Below are 20,414 nucleotides of genomic sequence, written 5' to 3' on the forward strand. Positions count from 1 at the left end.
TGTACGGATTTTTTTGGCTAAATAACTCCGAACCTGGGTCAGGTCCCCATAAGCCAACAATAGTGACGAGAGTTCCTCATACTTCTAGATCAAACTCTGGATGTTTTCTTTGTCCAACTCTACCTGCAGCTTCATCATCTTATCCAAATGAAGTGGGGCTCCCTTGTACCTCATTTTCCATGTTTGTACATGATCAACTGTGGCATGTATGTATGTGAGTGTTCGTGCTATCTTGGTGTATTGTTTTTGATGACCATGTAGATGGACAACTTCCTTGTGCACGATGAAGAACCTATCATACAGTCTCTACGTGTTTGTCTCAAGGGCTGCTACTTCAAAAAGTATGGCTTTCTTTATCTCTACTTTGGTGGATCCTATTGATTTTTCCTCTCTTTGCCTGGCTGCTTGCAAATCCTTAGCCATGCACTCATTCTCTGTTATCAAGAACATAACACTCAAGCTTGTGGCTTTGTCATAAGCCTTTATAGAATCGACCAAGGTGGTTGGATGTCTTCGTACATCTGACACAATCACCCATTGTTCAAGGTGCACAGGTGATGCATGCTCATCCGGGGTGCTCGCTCTACATGGTTGTACAACTCTGTGTTGTGACTCACCAAAGGTTATGTTGTACACTTCTATTCCAGGATGGTCCTCAAGGAGAATGGTATCCTCTTGTTCACTCGGAACTTGCTCTGCTATTGGAGCTGGTGAAGCCTGTGGAGTGACCTTGGTTGCTTTTGACATGAGGTCAATATCCTGGTCCTGTTCTGGTTGCTCCTTCTCCATGTCCATCTATACTACTATCAATTCATCATGCAGAGCCATTTCCTTTTCCTGTTTCTGCTCACCCTATTCCTCATTTGCTCCTAGTTCGAAGTCTTCAACCTATATCAGTACAGTTTGCGTTGTCTATGTGCCTTGCACTTTCTCCTGTTCCTTTTCATGCTCATGCTATGCTTCATTCTCTCTTCTCTGCAACTCTTGTTCTTCTTTGAGCTTCGATTGGACTTCCTGCAACATCCTTTCTACATATTCCATTATTTACTTCTCCCTCTTTCTTTGCGCTATAAGTCCTATCCCATTGACACCTCCTTACATCTATCTCCAAAGCTACCTTTTCCACAAGTGGGTCTTCCTTAAACTTGTAGCTTTGCTTTGTCTCTGTGCTTTCGAAAATCTTCCCCTTGCCTTTGTCTTGCACAAGTTTTTTGCTTGCTACTGATTTTGTTGTTGCTCCCTATAGTGACACTGCCTTGAGTGCTGCTACCCACTCTACTACCATGCTGACTGGAAAAATTGAGCCTAGAGGATTTGTTGTCTCTTTTATTGGCACCTGCAACATGAGTGCTTTGGGAGATATAGGAAGCTTCCCATGGATAACCTCTAGGTTGATTATAGACCAGTGCCTAGGACATCTTAAATAAAGGAGTGCTTGTAATATTATCTATGGGGGATTTTGGTGCACTCTAATTCTCACGTTATTCAAAGTATAATAAAAGAGGCTTGGTTCAATTAGCTTTCATGAAGGTAAACTCAAGCCAATATATGGATCTAAATGCTCAAGGGGTAAAATTGGGCCAACCTCAGGGAGCAATGTTTGGTTCTGGTGGATGACACACAATAACAGGCAGTCTTAATATTGGTGTTGTAGTAACATGGAGAGGAGGAAAGAAAGGAGGGAATTCGATGCATAGGGCTGTAAAAGAATCCCAAGCAACAATATCCTAGCAGAAGTATGGAAGAGGGAGGAGATGAAAGAGCGGTACAAGTGGAGCACTAGTCAGGGTTTAAGGACATATACTGATGGATACATTTGTATCCAAAAGCTCAAGAAAATATGTGCACATTATAGGTACTTAAGAAAATCTGTAGCTAACACGAGTACTGTTGCTACTTGGTAACAAATATATAATCATGAATAAGGGAGAAACCAGCAGCTTCATCACACTATTTTAGAGGAAGAAAAACATAAATGGAATGAGATTATAGAGGGAAAACATAATGTGCATCGATCTACTTGGAATTACTAGAATAGTTTCATTAATCACTCGAAGGGTCCAAATAACTAGTCCATTACATTCGGCATGTGCCTTGCTCAAGTCCCTTAGGAAAAAGCCATTAGAACCAAATGGAACCACAAAATTTGGACCACTCAGGTGTAGAATTCTAGAAATTTGATTAAGTGTTTCTTCCTCCCTTTTATAAGGAGAGCGAGAGCTTTGTAAAACAGTTGCAAAATATCTTGGCCTGAGCTCTAGCTGTCTCAGCGTGTGAAGGTCTACTGCCTGAATTATTACAGTCAGGATTTGATTCCCTTCCTGGAAATAAACATAAATTACGGAATAATTAGAAATAAAGAAAATTGGATGATGATGGAGGAAGCTGTCCTTCTGTTATTCCTATGAACACCCCTGGTCAGGCCAAGTCTCTGTCATTGTGCATCCCTCTAGCTGCTCGGTTGGTCCCTATCGCTTTCGCCTTAACTACCCCACTCCCCCACTCTCTAAGGCTGATAGCAATCAACTGTGATTTCTTGTTACAGATTTGAAGTGGAGGTTGTCCTGGCAGTCCTTTGTTGTGTATCTGAGTGGAGCCCCATGCCAAGCCATTAAGTCCTCTTGAGTCCCATACCTCCATTTATACTCTAAAGACGTGCAACGAACAATATTGAATTCGTTTTGGAGGGGATTTTTGTCCTGGGTTTCTTGTTCCATAAGCTTCCACAAGATCAGTCCATATAGATTTTCAACCACTGCATACCTCTATTCAAAGTCCCAACTGCCAACCCATATGCCGAAAAATAACCTCGCTATCTCATTGAGTGGAAAGGAAATAAACATTTTAATGCTTGTTGATCTGGGCCGATTCAATCTTATTCGTTGATTCGATCCTGTTGGTATCACAATTGCAACACAGGGGAGGGATTTTTACCATATTATATAATGTTTTGTCGACGGGTTGTAGCTGAAACTGTAAAAAACTGCAATATATAAAATATCACATCCATCGCAATCGCAAGTCAGAAGGGGCTTTAGCAAAGGAGGATCTTATGACTTGGGTGATCCCTGATTGTGATATCACAATCATCGGGGAAGGACTTATCGCAATCGACGTGAGGAGATATACGATATCGAAATCAAGAGGACGAACTTGCAATATCTACGGAGGAGTGGTGACGAGACTTATGCGATATCACAATTGGCGGGGAGGACTTGTGATATTAACAGAGGAGGGGTCTATGATTTGTGTGATCCTTGATTGCGATATTGCAATCGACGGGGTGATAGGTTATGGCAATCGGCGAGGGGAGACAGGACTTGATTGTGGTAAGTGGGAAACTTTGTGATATGTGATATTGCAATCGTAAAAGGAAAAGGGAGATGAGCAGATATGTGTTGCAAAGGGAAATGGGTCGATAAGGATAAAGTTTTGCGGGTCCCAGCCTTTTAAAAGGCCCGCGGGATGTTTATGAATGTTTTTAAGATATTTCAAATGGGAATGAGGAAACACAGATAGAGTTGGAAATACAAAGGGGTTTTGGCTTAGAGTTAAAAATGGCCTACACCCAACTTTTTGCAGTGAGTGACAACATTGGATCCAAATGGGGATAGTGCCTTGCTGGCAAGGTGTTGAGAACTTGCAAACCAGTAGTCTTCACCATTGGGAATGGCGTTAAAAATATAATGAACTTGTACAACCATAAATATCCATGGAACTTTGTTTGTAGGGAGTCCTTTCATCATCGAACTGAAATGCAAAAAAATAAATTTTACCAACTAGAAAGTAAATGCTCAGCTAGTGAGCTTATTTATTTACAACTCCTACTTACATATAAATCTCAATTCACCTAAGTGAGTTCAACACTCCAATGGAGCCAGGCCAGCATTAGAGTACTGGACCTTACGCCTCCATGTTGCTAAAATTTAAAAATTGAAATAAGCATGCACCATGAAAAATATGCAAACAAAACTCTTGATGCATACTCCAAAAATGCCCTCTGATGATGACTTAAGAATGTTCTCATGAAATCAGCTATAGGGTCATAGAGTCAACTAGAAGAATTTGCAGCTGCCTTATTTTCATTGAAAGTCTGTTGACCAATATCTTCTTGGTCAGGGAATATGCAAATATTGTTCAACTCCTCAACCTTATATTTTTCAAGAAAATCTTGTTGCTGATCTTATGCTACCCATTTGTCAATGGGACAACCCTCTTGGAAATCTATGATAGAATCTTTTGTTTCTGAACTGTAACAGTCAAGGATTGGAGGGTTTATTGAGAGTTCCTGCTAGCAATGTTTCCGCAACAAGAAGTCATAGACACTACTTGACCTCCTTCAACTTCGGGCTCTTCTTAAAAAATTTGTTGTTGGAGGCCTACTCCCCACTTGTTGGTAAACAACACCCTTTGAACCTCCACAGCCCTCTCACCCTCCTCTGAATAATACAAGCCATAAATTAGAGGAGGTTCTTGAAATTATTCTCCCGATGATGAATGTGCATTGTACACTGGGGCCTCTTTGATGACCTTCTGGTGGGCCTCCTCTTCTTGTGCAACTTCCCACGACTGGGAGCATTATGGCTCTGCATGAATTGACTCTCCATCATATTCATATACATCATAGGAAGGAGACACATCAAATTCGACCGAATAATACATCTGGGGGTTTATTTGCAGCTTGATGATGTTTCATTCTTTTCTTTCTTGGTCATTTGGTGATGCTTCATGAAGCACGTAGATGTTTTCTTGGAGCGGAGCTCCACAAACATCTTCAACAGGGTCATCAACCTTAGGAATATCTTCATCATTAAAATGTGTGCATCAATCTTCAAACAGAGCATTCAGTGGATATAATATTTTGTAGTAGTGGTGGAATGCTATATGAAAACATTTTATGAAGGATATGATGCCACGAGGTATTGTTCTGTACCAAAATCCAAAATCCTCTTCTAAAGAGTACATGAACAATTTCATTTGCACGTCTTCAAAAATAATACCTTGTTGCTCCATGCATTCATGAAAATCCTTAAGGTGCTCGTCTAACATTCCATTTGTGTTTCCAATAAAACTAGGAAAATAGTTATTCCATTCATGAAACGAAGGGACATGATTGGGATAACCAACAATAGAAGAAAAATTCAGTGAGCAAATTGGTTGGGCAGGAATGCAGGAATCGCCATTTTGAAAACCCCCTAGGTGAGTGATCTCGGTTTAAAAGGTAGGGAAAGTTTTTGGCTACTAACAATGTAAACTTTGAAACGGGAACTGATACTGTTACCCGTTTTGTAGAGGTGGCAAAAAAATGACCCGATTTTCAAAAGTGGTGATGTAGAATACACATGTTTTTTTTAGAACATGGTTTTTGGAACTTTAATTTTTTTCATGTGCATTAAGTTTTAGAATGGTAGTGAATGGTAGTGATTTTCATCCTGATTTTAAAAAGTGAGTATTCTGCATCACACCCTTTTTTTAAAAGACCTATTTTTTGACTTTAAATTTTCTAGTGTGTGAAATGTAAAAAATTATTTTCTAAATTTGATAGTTTTTGAAGTCGTCATTGTATTCATATTTTCTTGTTCTCTATCTTAATTTTTTTTTTTTTTTAGTGGGCTTTTTATTGTTTTGCGTTTTTAAATTAGAAAGTCGATAGTTTGAATTTTAGATAATCTACATATTTAGACATCCTTAATTAATTTTTCAATCCACATGAAATAATTGTTTCTAAAAAACAACATTTTTTAACAATGGACATAAAAATAACCATTTTTAACATAAATATAACAAAAAAACTAAACGTTTTGATAATTTTTTGCTAGAATTAACATGTCAAAATCACAATTTTTATACAAAAATATTAACTAAAAATGGTCAAATAATAGTTTTTTTTATGAATTTCATGTCAAAAAAATAATAATAACAACTTTTTTTTTCAAAAAATAATAATTAACTTAAAAATCAATGCGAAAATCACAGTTGTGCTCTCTCCTTTGAAGATGAATCAAAATGTCCTAAATGTGCCATTGATTCCTTTGAAAATAATTCATAAAAGAAATAATTTCATTTCGGTCATCACATTTGTCATCACATTTGTCTGGGGTTTGTAAGGTTCACAGAAGAATTTAAGTGGGCCCATACTCCATGCAGGAAGATGCTACCCCATGTCATAATCTGTGTATAAATAAACAATTCATACATCATTCGTAACATCATATTTTGATATTGTGATAAACTTTTTAACTTATAGAACCCATTTCTCTCTTGTTCATATGTTTACCTTTTATCTCTCTTTCATAAGTATGCCTATTGATATGATTTCCTCTTAAATAATGTTGTAATAGATTTGAGGTGCCATGCTCGAAAGTTTTCATAACCTAACTATAATTTCAATACCTCTAAATCATGATTCATAATATTAACATAGTATAAAATCTAATGCTAAATTATATTACTTAAATGCAAAATGATATATTTATTAGAAACAAGGATGATAAAATGACAAGATTGATTATAATAAGTTACTTAAAAATAATGTGCAACTATGTAACAATAATAGGTGCGACAAAACATAATGATGCTATTATGATGTTTTATGAACACTAAAATGACTATTGATGCCTTAAAAAAAATGTGGCACTTTCAAATTGAAAAATATTAAAAATATATATAAAAATAAAATTTACAAGAATATTAAAAAGATATATAAAAATAAACCTTACAAGAAGCACCAACTTATATGAAAAAAATGTAAAATTGAAAAAAACAAAAAAATATAAAATTAAGAAAAATACATGTAGATGTTAACTATTTAATACTTCTGAAGACAAAAGTCATAAAATTAATGACATATTAATACAAAAGCTTTAATAACAATCCATATTGGTGCATGGTGGAAATGCATTAAGGAGATTGTCCTTTATCTACGTGAACATCAATTAATAAAAAATTACAATGTGTTAAAGAAAAAAAATATACAAGAACAATATATATCCCATCTTATATAACATTTAATGCATTACTGCTAGATGCATATTAATTACCCACCAAACTTCTTAAAAACATATCAAGAAACATGTTCGATGAATTTCACCACACATATCTGACTTTCATCATCACGAAATAGCAAAAGTATTCCATGTGTAAAAGTGATGAATTGTTTTGTTATGTGTTTGTAGCTTATGTAAAAGTTATGGCATGTTTTGTTTTAGATATCAAAAGTTATACGCATGCCATAATTTTTTCCCAAACAGGTTTCAGCCACACGTACACACAGTTTTGAGCAGAAATTCTGTGATAGAGTGGATAATGAACATCATTTTAAACATGATACCCTCTCTAAATAATAATTTATATCTGGACGATGGTTTTTGAAATAATTTATATAATACTGACAATTGAGTGAAGGATAACGAATATAATACGAACAATTGAGTCCGGAGGAGCCATATTTTAATCATATACCAGCTGAAAAGGCAGTCAAAGAAAGCAGGCTACACCATTGAGATAATGGCAATGAGTGGTTCTTGGAAAGGTGTGAATTTTAATTGTGGCAACTTGCCGTCCTTACCTAAAAGCCTACCCACTGCGGCTGAGTGGAGTCCATGTCAGCAATTAAATAAACTGAATGTTCCACACACGTTTCAAAATTCTACCAACATTTGAAATATCCTATGGGCCGGCTTATCCAGGAACGTTGACCCAAAATCTGAATCATAAATTCAAACATAGCTGTTGTGCAAAACATGTTAATTACTTGTCACGGTGACATCAACCGACCTGAAATATTTCAACCAAGCATCCGCGCTTATGATCCAGAACAGGATGTTTGGCTTATGTTAGAAGGGATTGACAAAAGTTTTCACGAAAATGCGCACAGATCTGAGTTCATGTCCGTAAATGGAAAGTTGGTCATATATCATATGTGGGAGCCAAATGATTTGAGATTCTCAATAATTCAGATCAATGAAAGACACCCGCAGCGGCACCCCCGGGCCGCCCCGCCCCGCCCGACCGGTGGCGGGGCGGGGCGGCCCGGGGGTGGCGCTGCGCGGAGCCGCCGCTGCGCAGCGCCACCCCCAGGCCGCCACGCCCCGCCCGACCCGGTGGCGGGTCGATTCCGGACCCGCCGCCGGGTCGGGCGGGGCGTGGCGGCCCTAGGGTGGCGCTGCGCCACCCCCGGGCCGCCCCGCTGCCGGTCGGGCGGGGCGGGGCGGCCCGGGGGTGCCGCTGCGGGTGTCGAGGCATACAAACAGATACTATTAAGCTGAGGAGTTTCATTATCAAGGGAACCCACAGAAACACAAGATATGAAGAAGACTGGATATGCAACAAAATAGCTTTTTTCCTGCAACTGTTGTGGAAATCTAACTGAGCAATCCTTTGCAATTCCCATCGATCCAGCACATTTTCAGTTTTTTGACCTCAGTGGTTGATTCAGACATACCAAACAACCCAGAACGGTGAACATCTGTGATCAGGAAATGTTTCCCGTGTGAAAGCAGGACTGATCACCTGATTCAAGTCAAAATGGCAACAGAAACATGCCGAAAAGAGGGCTATTTTATAAGTTGTTCTGTAATTAGGAATCAATTTAACTTGCTCCATTTGCACTGAAGACGAGTTACTTTCATGACAACAAATAATGAAAATGCATTTAGTAAGTGGAAAAATGTTGTGGATATGAGAGAAGCCGTTAATGTCATCCATAAGGAAGAAATTTTGTCACTTTATCACAATAATGAGGCTCTGAAAGGCCAATGCGATATTCATACATGTAGTCAGTAATAGAAAATATGACTAAAAGCCTTCAACAGTATTTAGACTTCTTCACATAAACCTACATCTCCTGGTAAATTATATTAACCTATTTTCGGTGGATTCAGTTATTGGAAGAATCTGTAAATCCTGAAAGCTAGGTCAACCACTTCAAGAAAAGATGGTTAAAAATAAGGTTTTTATTTGAATTGATTGACAAAATCCAATTTCAAGCATCAGGACAGATAATTTATTGTAATCTGTGAAGTATATCTTATATATCTTTTACCCTGCGATTTCTTAAGTATTAAAATGTTTTCAATTGAAATGAGTGGCTAGCTGCCTGACATTTTGGAAAAAGCAAAACTCTCTGGCTGGTAATCCATTAAATTAAATAGCATCAAGTCAACGAAACCACCCTGACAAGTTTAGGAAGCAAAGCCAACAGATATACCCTGCAAAAGGAAAGGCTCTTGCTTGTCTTTACAGATGTACCTTGCATTTCTGCGATTGATGCAAGGGGGAACAATAAAGAAAATGAATCCGTTTCAATGCAGGAAAAGCTGTGGGAGGAGAATGTTAAGCACCAAAATACAACCAGATACCCTTATTGATTTTTATTATGATTTGGGGAAAAACAAACTGATGGACACAATAGCCCATGACTGAAATATCACCATTCATGTAATTTTCTATCCAGTCTCAGAAACCATAGTCTAAGTGGATTTCGTACCCAATCCAATAGAACATAATAGTTGATAACAAAGAACAAATCAAAACTATTAAGTTAATACCAGTAAGTTTAAAAGGGAAAAGCTGAAAATACAATACATTTAATCCATAGCTAGCTGCAGAAGTAGGAGCGCACGCTTGGCAATCACAAGGCACCCAGAACACATCACTGCCCATGTCAAGTGCTACAAGTAATGTTACGTTGGGAGTGCCCACTTGAACCATGGTGTAGAACAAACTGTCCAGACCAGAGAACAGGGAGTTAGGAGCCTAATGACAGATTGAATTACAATAACAGGGAACTTTATTAACTTTGATTTTGAATTTTGTAAACACCTTTGAGCACTCGAAAACAGGCGCTTTAATTGTATAATATCCTATCTAAGTATGAACTATAATGTCTATGCTATTATCAAGGATATAAGTTCTACAAGTATTAACATACATAATTTTATTTGGGTTCAATCCAAATTGAATATGCAACATAATTTTATTTGGGTTAAGTAATAGAGAAGGAAACAAAACTTACTATCCCAACTGCGAAAGCTTCAATGTTTCGTTCCCTTCCGAAAATGTAAGAGAAGAATATTCGATTAATTTACGACCATGGCGAACGGAATCATGATGATGCAGTGCCTTGTAATACTCATTGCTTCCCTGGACAGGCCAACCATCTGTATCTATCCCATGTTTCCAGGCCATCCACTCTTTTACTTCTTGAGAATATTTATGATACATCTGAAAACTGTTGGATTGCCCATTTGAATTCTGGAAGCCAAGAGATGTAAATAATATTAAATAACAAATAAATCTCAAAGTTGGGCATTCCATGAGGGAAAAACAAGTAGAACGTATTTGCACAAAATTTGAGCCAACTGAAAGCCCTGTTAGTTCTAACTGGTTTCTGACTCAATGATGTTAGTCTTTTTCTACCCCGTTCCTCTTGTTGGGCAGGGTAGGGCAGTGCAGGGCAGGGCAGATTATGTAATGACCCTTTGAATGTTTTGAGTCGATCAAATTTCACGATTAATTCTAACGTATTGGACAATGGAAATTGAAGAAGCCTTGCAATTTAATTTGAAAATATTGTATCGTATGTTGGCAAACTAAGGGAGGGGCATATATGTCTGTTATCAGACAGTTCTCAGAAGAAAAATTATGAACTGCGTTACAATTTATCATTTCTGTACCAAGGAGAGTTGAAGTGTCGTAGTCGGGGCGGGGCGGCCCGGGGGTGGCGCTGCGCGGAGCCGCCACTGCGCAGCGCCACCCCCGGGCCGCCCCACCCCGCCCGACCCGGCGGCGGGTCGATGTCGTAGTCGGGGCGGGGCGGCCCGGGGGTGGCGCTGCGCAGAGCCGCCGCTCCGCAGCGCCACCCCCGGGTCGGGCGGGGCGGGGCGGCCCGGGGGTGGCGCTGCGCGGAGCCGCCGCTGCACAGCGCCACCCCCGGGCCGCCCCGCGCGGCCCGGGGGTGGCGCTGCGCAGCTCAAATGAGTTCACCTCTGAAGCGTTTGAGTTTCTCTGGTTGCTCCTTCTTCGGTTTCATTTTCTTCAAGTCCAATTTGTGTTCCTTGCTTTTGACCTTGCCGGGATTCTATTTTCATTACTTCCACATTCTTATTGTTTCTCTGAAGATTCATGGCGACTGCTTTGACGAGTTCGATCAGGATCGGGGCTACTCCCATTCCTTCCGGTCCCCAAAACCAGGCAAGAATTTTGTCTATGATATACTTAAATGTTATATATATATAGATTCAAATTCTGCGTAGTTTCATGAAGTTTAGAATTTCAAATTCTGCATGGTTTCATGGAGTTTAGGAACCTTTTTATTTGATGTGTAATGGATGTTTTGTGTCACAGATACTTGGTATTGCTTGGTTTCTTGTTTGATAAAATGCATTCAGCTCAAATTTTGGGTGCGGGTGTATATAATTTTATTTTTATGGATATAAAAATTATTGATTTTGAATTAGTATTTTTTTTTGTTTATAAAAAATAATTTTGCATTTTATATAAACCATATATATTTTAGTTTTTTAGAAATTATTGAAACAATATTTCTATTACGAAACTTAATATATAAGAATTGAATCTGAATATTAATGGGTCAAATTTAATTATTGTTACAATAATAATAATATTAATAATAAAGTTATAATATAGTTAATTTTTATAATTTTGGTGATGTGAGATGTATCACGAGATAAGTGTTTTGGTGCCTAGGAAACAAGATACTACTTTTTGTTTTTATGATATAAATGTAATTTCATGAATGTGTTTTCCATTTATACATAACACTTGAATAAATTGTTAATTTTATTATTTAATTTTAAAATAGGTATGTAACAACATTAATCAATGAAATTGTATTTATTCAAATTGAAAATTTATTTGGTGCCTCTTTACTAAATCAAGAGTTCACTTCAAACCTTTGCTCTCTAATCCCTCAATCCAATGTAGAACAATGGGTAAGAATACAATAGCCAACCACAATCACAAACTACCAACAATAGCCAACCACAATCACACACTACCAACATGTCATTGCTATTTTTTACTTCTTTTCACCTTTCTTTAATTATAAAAATCCAATCAACAAAGTAAAGTTCCAATTAAGTGTGTCTATCCTCCTCTTCTTCTTCTTTCTTTTTGGTCGACATTTATCAACGTAGGCTTCTCTATCATATGACCTATCCCTATCAACCTAGATTTCTCTATCAAATGACCTATTCCTCTACCCATTGTTTTGACGTTGGTTCATGTTATATGATAAATACTTTGGGCATGTCTCTTGCATCTTGCATGATACACAAACTTGCATCTTGATTCCGGGAATCGACCCGCCGCTGGGTTGGGGCGGGCGGGGCGGCCCGGGGTGGCGAGTGAGGGCGGGGTGGGCCGGGAGGGGGAGGGGGAGGGGGAGGGAGGGGGGTGGGGCGGCCCAGGCGGGGGGGGCCGGGGGAGGGGGAGGGAGGGGGGTGGGGCGGCCCGGGCGGGGGGCCGCGGGGGGAGGGGGCGGCCCAAAATGATATTCTACCAGAAACATTAATGTGTTTTTTCCTTAAAATTTAACTTTGTTTGAGACATAAAAAATTGGTTTTATTAGCATTTTTTAAAAAGTATGAAAATTGACCCTAAAAAAAAAAATCATTATTCCAGTATCAACACTTTCGTTCTGAAGCTATACTTTGCAGGAAAATTTCGTAGAAAATTTCGTAGTCACTGCCATTTTTAAAACAGCCGCAAAATTGACACCTAAAAAAAAAATCATTATTCCAGTATCAACACTTTCGTTCTGAAGCTATATTTTGCAGGAAAATTTCGTAGTCACTGCCATTTTTAAAACAGCCGCAAAATTGACACCTAAAAAAAAAAAACATCGTTCCAGTATACACACTTTTCGTTTTGAGCACTGTTTTTGTGGTTTTTTTGGGGTTTTTGGGCCAGAGTTCCCGTTTTGAGTTTATAGTTCCCGTTTCAAAGTTTACATTGTTTACTTGAAATCTAGGATGGGAAAATATAGATATGGACAGTGGAGCTGCCAGGATTTTTACCATAAAATTGAAGCAATGGAGTCTCCAAGGTGAGAAATATTTAACCCACACTTCCCTTGCTCACTTAACAGAGGGAATGTAAAATTTGTCGTACCCAGGCGAAAAATATTATAATCCATTCCCCGGCAACGGAGCGAGAAAGATGTTGTCACTTTTAATGCACCTGCAGCACAAGTTCTTTGGGAGACATAGAAATCTTCCAAGAGACAGCCTCTGGGTTCATTGTAGACCAGTGCCTAGGACATCTTAAATAGAGAAGTGCTTGGACAATTATCGACAGGACTTTCGGTGCACTCCAATTGTCACGTTATTCAAAAGATAATAAAATGGGCTTGGTTCAATTAGATTTCATGAAGGTAAACTCAAGCCAACATGTGGATTTGAATGCTCAGTGGGTAAAATCGGGCCAACCTCAAGGCGCAATGTTTGGTTCTGGTGATCGACACACAACAACATGCAATCTTAATATTGACGTTGTAGTAACATGGAGAGGAGGAAAGAAAGGAGGGAATTCAATGCATAGGGTTGGAGCAGAATCCCAAGAAACAATATCCCAGCAGAAGTATGGAAGATGGAGGAGATGAAAGAGCAGAAAGAGTGGAGCGCTAGTCAGGGTTTCAGGCCATATACTCATGGGCACATTTGTATCCAAAATCTCAAGCAAATATGTGCACATTATAGGTACTTAAGTAAATTTGTTGCTAACACAGGTACTATTACTACTTGGTAACAAATATACAATCATGAATAAGGTAAAAATCGACAGCTTCATCGTACTATTTTAGAGGAAGTGATGCAGGAGCATCCAGACATAGCCAGCAATGTGATTGTATGTTCACATGTTGTGGCTAGCAAGAGATGAATTTCATTGACCTAAGTGATTAAAGTCAATTTTAGTAGAGAGGTTTGGACCTCTCAAAAATGATCTTTACTTCATTATTGTAATAATTAGAATATTGTGTTATTTTTAGACTAAGAGATAAGTTGTTAGTATAGGTGTGTAACAGAGCTCGAGAATAGAGATTTAATTGTTAGATTGATTAAAATAGGGATCGAGTTGTTAATGTAGTTAGGATAGGATTCAATTCATAAAAGAGAAAAAGAATGTAATGATAGAGATTAGATGATGGAGAACAGAGTGTGTAAGTGAGAGTTTTGAGTGACAGAGATAGGGTTTGAGATTGAACAGAGGTCAGAAAACTGTTGTAATCAAGCCGAGAGCACAAGAATATGTAATTTACACTTTGTTGAATAAATGATCAAGTGTGGTGCTGCGTGTTAATTTGGTATAAAAATTCATTCATATTGGTGTATCGACATTCGGGACATAATCAAGTATTTTCTCTTTTTATAACACTTTATTCATAAATCGTAGTCAAATTAGTATCAAGTGTTAATAATGAAATTAAATGCTAGAAAACCTTTTTTAAGCGCTTTTCCTTAAAGTATTGTTTAAAGCACGTGGGTTGTATTTGATAAGCGAGAAGCGTATCTCATGTGCTTGAAAGGAGGTAAGTGGTATTGTTCCAAGTCCGCACAATTAACCTTAGCGGCTGACACGCGGCTGAGGAAAACCACTTTTCTCGCGTGCTCTCGATTTGATATCGAGCGTGCAAGAATCCACGCGAGATTGCACAACTACCATTCAATTGGACAGGTAATATCGATGGTGGAGATCGTCCAGGTAAGTTGAAAGTGGATGACGCGATATCCATTGGATCTGGAGGTTTGACATCAACAATGTGGATTGAAGCGCTCAATGAAAAGGAAAATTCAAAGTGGGACCGTTAGTGATTGGTCAGATAAAGCGGAAACCTTAGAAGGAAAACACACGTAAAGAACATGTTTGTGCACAACTGATTCATTATAAAGTTAACCATTAGTCTAATTAAAGACTACCACCTCATTTTTTTCAACCTCCTGCATCATTTTGGTATCAGAGCATAGAGATTAAGTTTGCTACCGTAAACATGCCACCGAGGAGAGGAGCTATCATAGGTCGAGGGAGACCTGTAGCGAATGGAGTTCTACTAGATGAGATCTGGAGTCTACGTACAAGGATGGAGACAATGGAGACTTCTCAGAGTTGTGAAATTGATGAAGTAGATGCCAGTGCGACAAAAGAATCTTCTGAGGAAAAAGAAGAGGTTGAAAGTGAAGCTACCAAAGTTCTCAAGGTGTTGGCTAAAGCAAGTGGAAGACCAAAGATGGAAATACCTTTGTATGATGGGAATCTCAATGTAGAAGAGTTGATGGATTGGATCAGTTCATTAGACAAGTATTTTGACTATGAGGAGGAGGTTGATGACAAAAAGAAGGTGAAACTTGCAGTTACCATATTGAAGGGTCATGCAGCTATCTGGTGGGATGAATTACAAACATCCACAGCAAGAAAAGGGAAGCCTAAGATCAAACAATGGGATAAAATGGTAAGTAAATTGAAAGCCAAATTTATGCCAAAATATTATTAGTTAAATATTTTCAGACATTTACAGAATTTGAGGCAAAAAGGGATGACTGTCAAAGAATATACAGAAGAGTTTTATAAGTTGAACATTAGGGTAGGACATGCAGAGGATGATGAAGAGAAGGTAGCCAGGTATATCAATGGCTTGAGGTCTAAAATACAGGATGAAATGAGCTTGTTGAGTCTGAAGACAATTGAAGATGCCTATCAAGTTGCTTTGAATTCAAAAGAGAAGATGTTGAGGAAGAAAAATCAAAGGAATAGAGGAAAGAGTTTAGCAAGAGGTAGAGGAACTACCAGACCAAGATTTCAGCATCATTAGAGTGAAGCAATAAGTTCAAGTAGTAGACTACCATAGAGAGGAGACTTTAATAAAGGAAGATTTTCACCCAGAGGAAGAGGCTACGAAAGATAAATTCAGTGTTACACGTGGAGAATGGGGACATGGATCATGGGATTGTCCTCACAATAAAACAACAAATCAGAGGAATGTGAATGTGGCTAAGGAAAAGGAAGGAAAACCACAAATTGCAGGCAAGGAAGAATCACCTGAAGTAGGAGAATCCTTGTTGTTGAAAAGAAAATTGCTTAAGGTAAAGAAATAGATAGGAGAACCAACTCAGAGAGAGAGTTTATTCAGAACTACATGCAAGTCCAAAGGAAAATGTTGCAAAGTGATAATTGATAGTGGAAGCACTGATAACCTTGTTTCTACAGAAATGGTGGACAAGCTAGGATTAGTGAATACAATACACCCTACTCCTTACAAAGTATCATGGTTGCAAAAACGACATTAGCTTATTGTGACAGAATAATGCAAGGTAGAGATACAGATTGGTACTTATAAGGATACGATATTTTTTTATGTAATTCCAATGGATGTATGCCATGTGTTGCTGGGAAGACCTTGGTAGTTTGATCGAAAATATATTCATGATGGGAGAAGAAATACTTACACTTTTGAGAAGCATGGAAATAAACACATACCACTGCCATTGAAGGATGAAGTAGGCAAAGAAGCCCTTGGAAACAGTGTTATGCTAATGAGTGGGAAAGAATTGCTGCAAGAAGTCAAGGAGGATGAACAGATGCATTTTGATGTCATAAGGAGACCTAAGGTAATTTTAACTTCCAAAAATTTATATGATTTACCTGAAGAAATCAAAACTCTGTTGAAAGATTGTGTTGATATTATTGTGGATGAGTTGCCAAATGCATTACCACCAATTAGGAGTATTAGTCATCATATTGATCTAATACCTAGAGTACGTTTTCCAAACAAAGCAACATATAGATTAACTCCTTAAGGGAATGCAGAAGTTGGAAGAAAAGTGCACGAACTGATGGATAAGGGATTGATCAGAGAGATTTTTAGTCCATGTGTTGTACCAACAGTACTTAGTCCAAAGAAAGGTGGTGAATGGCATATGTGTATAGATTCCAGAGCCATAAACAATATTACTATCAGGTATAGATTTCCTTTACCACGCATGGATGATTTTATGGATTGTTTTAGTAGGTCAAGGTATTTTACTAAAATATATCTGAAGAGTGGATATCATCAAATAATGATTAGAGAAGGAGATGAATGGAAGACTGCATTTAAAACAAATAGTGGTTTGTATGAGTGGCTAGTGATGCCTTTTGGACTCAATAATGCACCTAGCACATTCATGAGATTAATGAATGAAGTCTTGAAGGAATATGCAGGCAAGTTTGTCATTGTTTACCTTGATGATATTTTAGTTTTCAATACAAGCAAAGAAGAATACCTGGATCATCTTAAGTTGGTTTTAAGAACTTTGTAGAAAGAGAAACTACTGAGAAAACTAAAGAAATGTAGTTTCATGAAAGAAGAATTAATCTATTTGGGATTTGTAGTTTTTAAAGAAGGTTTGAAAATGGATCCAGATAAAGTCCAAGAAATTTGGAGCTAGCCTACTCCAAGAAACATATTTGAGGTAAGAAGCTTTCATGGTCTTGCAAGTTTTTATAGAAAATTTATCAGAAGTTTTAGTCAAATTTGTGCACTAATTATTGAAACAATCAAAGAGACTAATAAGCCATTCAAGTGGACAAAAGCAGCAGACATAAATTTTAAGTTGATCAAGAAGAAAATCACAGAGAAACCAGTTTTAGCTTTACCTGATTTTGGGAAAGTTTTCCAAGTTGAAACTGATGCTAGTGGAGTTGTAATTGGAGTTGTTTTGAGCCAAGAACAGAGACCAATAGCCTACTTTAGTGAGGAAATAAATGAAGCTAAGAAGAACTATTATTCTTATGATCAAGAATTTTATGATATTGTGCAAGCTTTAAAAAAATGGAGACATTATTTGCTACCAAAGGAGTTTGTATTGTATTTTGACAATCATGCATTGCAGCTCATAAACAACCAGCCAAAATTGAACTAGAAACATTCCAAGTGGGTAGAGATTTTACAAAGTTTCACTTTTGTGATAAAACACACAAGTGGTAAGTTGAACAAAGTTGTTGATGCTTTAAGCAGAGTAAATTTCATTGTGAAAGAATTAAAAGTTGGTGTTGTAGGATTTGAAGAAATGGTTGATATGTATAAATATGATGCAGAATTCAAATATATCTATGAAGTTGTACAAAATCCAATAATCCATAATAGAAGTTAGTGGTTAGATTATCTTATCCAAGGAGGTTTACTATTTAAAGGTAACAAACTGTGTATTCCCAAATGTTCTATTAGGGAAAACATAATCAAGGAGAAACACAGTGGAGGATTATCTGGTCACTTTGGATAAGAAGAAACCTTTGCTCAGGTAAATGCTTTTTACTATTGGCCAAAGATGCAAACTGATGTTAAGAGATTTGTTGATAAGTGTAGGATATGTCAGCATGCTAAAGGGAGAAGCCAAAATACAGGATTGTACCAACCATTTCCAATACCAAAACGACCACGGGATACAGTTAGTATGGATTTTGTTTTGGGGTTACCTAGAACTCAAAGAGGGAATGATTCCATTTATGTTGTGGTAGATAGATTTTCCAAGATGGCACATTTCATTGCATGTAAAAAGACTAGTGACGCAACACATATTGCTAATTTTTTTTTTCATAAGTAATAAGGTTACATGGATTGCCTATAAGTATTGTGTATGACAGGGATACAAAGTTTGTTGGGCATTTCTGGAGAGCTCTTTGGAAGAAACTAGGTGCCAACCTTAGTTTCAGTTTAGCATATCACCCTCAAATAGATGGATAGATCGAAGTGGTAAACAGAAGCTTGGGAAACATAATGAGAAGTTTAGTGTATAACCATCCTAACCATTGGGATTTAACACTTGCTCACTCCAAACCGAAGTACTGGAATGAGTCCATTTCAAATTGTTTTTGGAATGAACCCAAGAGGTGTGTATGAGATTAGAAATTTTGGTAAACAGGAGACAATAAGTGCAAAAGCTGAAGAGTTTCTAGAGCAGATGCAGAGACTACAAGAAGATGTCAAAGACATATTGCAGGAAAGCAGTGGCAAATACAAACAGCGGGTTGATATGAAAAGGAGAGAAAAATAATTTCAAGTGGGAGACCTAGTGATGGTATACTTGAGGAAGGAAATATTTCCTGTTGGGACTTACAATAAACTAAAGATGAAAAAGATAGGATCATACAGAATTGTGAGGAATTTTTAACTAATGCTTATGAAATTGAATTTCCAGAAGGGATTGGAATATCACCTATCTTCAATGTTGCAGATTTATATCCATACAAGGAGACAGAGCCAGAGCTACTGAAGGAACCTACAGGAGATGAATTTAAAAATATAAACTGGGAAGAACAAATGCCAAAGACAATCAAGAAACATGTGGAAATTGTTTTGGAGAAAAGAGTATCCAAAAGAACCAGAGGACAGGTTTATTTTCAATACTTCGTCAAATGGAAGGGATAGCCAGTGGAGGATGCTAGTTGATTAACAACAACAAAGTTACAGAAGTATGGAGTAAACCCTGGAAGTCTAAGGGATTATTCTTTTCTTCCTCTGTAGTTTGATGTAGGAGCACCGGGACTTAGCTAGCAATGTGATTGTATGTTCACATGTTGTGGCTAGCAAGGGATGAATTTCATTGACCTGAGTGGTCAAAGTCAGTTTTAGTAGAGAGGGTTGGACCTCTCAAAAATGATATTTACTTCATTATTGTAATAATTATACTATTGTGTTATTTTTAGACTAAGAGATAAGTTGTTAGCATAGGTGTGTAACAGAGCTTGAGAATAGAGATTTAATTGTTAGATTGATTAAAATAGGGATCGAGTGTTAATGCGTTAGGATAGGATTCGATTCATAAAAGATAAAAAGAATGTAATGATAGAGATTAGATGATGGAGAACATAGTGTGTAAGTGAGAGTTTTGAGTGACAGAGATAGGATTTGAGATTTAACAGAAGTCAGAAAATTGTTGTAATCAAGGTGAGAGGGAAGGAGTCTGTAATTTACACTTTGTTGAATAAATGATCAAGTGTGGATTTGTGTGTTAATTTGGTACAGAAATTCATTCGTATTGGTGTATCGGCATTATGGACTTAATCCGGTATTTTCTCTGTTTATAACACTTTATTCATAAATCACAGTCGAATTAGTATTAAGTGTTAATAATGATCTTAAACGCTAAAAAACCTTTCCTTAAGCACTTTTCCTTAAATTATTGTTTAAATCATGTGGGTTGTATTTGATAAGTGGGAAGCGGTATCTTGCGCGCCCGAAACGAGGTAAGTGGTATTGTTCCAAGTCCGCGCAATTAACCTTAACGACTGACACGTGGCCAAGTAAAACCTTTTTTCTCACACGCTCTCGATTTGATATCGACTATGCAAGAATCCACGCGAGATTGCGCGATGATCGTTCGATTGGACGGGTAATATCGACTGTGGAGATTGTGCAC

Source organism: Pinus tabuliformis, chromosome 5_2 (genome assembly GCF_031772625.1).
Source record: "Pinus tabuliformis cultivar Carrire ecotype Pingquan chromosome 5_2, CPIR1, whole genome shotgun sequence".
NCBI lineage: Eukaryota > Viridiplantae > Streptophyta > Pinopsida > Pinales > Pinaceae > Pinus > Pinus tabuliformis.